Below are 2590 nucleotides of genomic sequence, written 5' to 3' on the forward strand. Positions count from 1 at the left end.
TTTTTTTTTTTTTTTTGAGACGGAGTTTCCCTCTTGCTACCCAGGCTGGAGTGCAATGGCGCGATCTCGGCTCACTGCAACCTCCGCCTCCCGGGTTCAGGCAATTCTCCTGCCTCAGCCTCCTGAGTCGCTGGGATTACAGGCACGCGCCACCATGCCCAGCTAATTTTTTGTATTTTTAGTAGAGATGGGGTTTCACCATGTTGACCAGGATGGTCTCGATCTCTTGACCTCGTGATCCACCCGCCTCGGCCTCCCACAGTGCTGGGATTTCCAGTTTCACTTCTAATTGAAATTATTTGGATCTTTTTTCTTGGTTAATCTTGCTAATGGTTTATAAATGTTGTTTATATTTTAAGATAACTAGCTTTTAATTTCATTTACCTTTTGTATTTTTTTGTTTCAATTTTATTTAGTTCTAGTCTGATCTTTGTCATTTATTTTCTTCTGCTGGCTTTGGGTTTAGTTAGCGGCAGAAGTCATACAAAAATAAATAATTTGGAAGGTTTTCTTTTCTTTCTTTCTTTTTTTTTTTTTTTTTGGGATAGAGTCTCTCTCTGTCACCCATGCTGGAGTGCAATGGCATGATCTCAGTTCACTGCAACCTCCACCTAGCAGGTTCAAGAGTTTCTCATGCCTCAGCCTTCCAGGATCTGGGCTTACAGGTGCACACCAATCTGCCCAGCTAATTTTTTGTATTTTTAGTAAACGTGGGGTTTTACTATGTTGGCCAGGCTGGTCTCAAACTTCTGAACTCAAGTGATATGCCCACCTTGGCATCCTAAAGCTTGGCAGGTATTTTTCACGTGTGTTTTCCTTTCCTTTGTGATCTTCAAAACACCAGCTGCACTTGAATTTAGATAGTGGTTATGGTTCACAAATTTTGTAAGTATATTCTGTCAAATTTAAAGTCTGATTATTTGCCAGACATTGCAATGAAGTGATTTTCTGCTTTGGCAGTATCCAAAATAATTAGGCTTTAAACATTTATCTTTCACTATTAAGTAGCCTCGTACACTAAACTTATCACACCCTTTTAGTGAGGGAATAATTTTACAGATCTCTTCCACTGTGTTGTATATAATATAGTAAGAATGAATGACGTTTTTTTCCAACACCAAATCTGTGTCAGTCAAAGTTCTCCAGAGAAACAGAACCAATAAGATATGTATACATAAATATGACAAGGATTTACTAGGGGAATTGGCTCGCACAATTATGGTGGCAAAGAAGCCCCATGAAAAGCTGTCTGCAAGCTGGAGAGTCTGGGATGGATGTAGAATGGTGCATTTCAAGTCCAAGGCCTGAGAACCAGGTAAGTCTAAGGTCAAAAGCCTTGGGACTAAGGGACAAAGTGGGGTAAGTTGTTGAAGCCAAAGACTGAGAAGTCTGGAGGTCTATGTCCAAAGTTGCAGAAGAAACGTCTGTCCCAATTCTTACAGAGAGACCAATTTGCCTTCTTCTGTATTTGTTGACTCTGAGTCCTGGCCTACTGGATGGTGCCCACCAACATTGAAGGCAGATCTTCCCTATCTAGTCCACTTAGCCTCAAACACTAATCTCTGGAAACAACTTCACAGACACAAACCTGTTAATGCATTACCAAGTTTTTAGGTATTTCTTAATCCAGTCAATACCTAAAATGGAGTCTACAAGTCTATTCTTTGACAACTTTCTACTCGTACACGACTCCTTAAACCATACTTAATTTTCAAATGAATACAATAACAAGGTAATAGTTCCACCTAACATGGTGCAACATGATGCAACTGTACTGTGTAAATGCAAAAACACATTAATTAGGGATTTTAAGGGATTTCTGATCATTCAGGGTTTCAGGGTTCAAAATTGTGTGCCGGGATTATGATTGGCACATGGTGTGAGTAATAAATGGACTCAGTATTCCTGTAACATCTAAACTTTCCTAGTATAGAAATTTATTTTTAAAAGTGCTTCCATCTCTTTTATATTTCCTATATTTTCTACGAAATTTAACACCATTCTGTTTGATGTATAAATCTTTTAAATTGTACATTCTAATCTGTATCAATTTAAAATCTTCTTCTTCTTTTTTTTTTTTTTTTTTTGAGATGAAGTTTCACTCTGTTGCCCAGGCTGAAGTGCAATGAAACAATCTCAGCTCACTGCAACCTCTGCCTCCAAGGTTCAAGTGATTCTCCTGCTTCAGTTTCCTGAGTAGCTAAGACTAGAGGCACATGCCACCAAGCCCAGCTAATTTTTGTACTTTTATTATAGATGGGGTTTCACCATATTGGCCATGATGATCTCGATCTCTTGACCTCATGATCCACCCACGTCAGCCTCCCAAAGTGCTGGGATTACAGGTGTGAGCCACCGTGACTTGCTCAGTTTATATTTTCTATTTGTGTATATTGGTTCATGGCAGTAAGTTGAAAATTGTCTGAATCTTTGTTCTTTCACTACTCAACTTGATCTTATAGAATGTTCTTAAGGTTTAGTGGCCATTAAATATCTTACAGTAATGCTATTTTTTAACTTCAAATTTTAGACATTGTATGAAAGAGAAATTCTTTCTGCCCTTTGGAAGAAAAATTAGTAGCAATTTACT

The sequence above is a fragment of the Sapajus apella genome, unplaced genomic scaffold (assembly GCF_009761245.1).
Source record: "Sapajus apella isolate SASKATOON/1434 unplaced genomic scaffold, GSC_monkey_1.0 scaffold24, whole genome shotgun sequence".
NCBI classification, from domain to species: domain Eukaryota; kingdom Metazoa; phylum Chordata; class Mammalia; order Primates; family Cebidae; genus Sapajus; species Sapajus apella.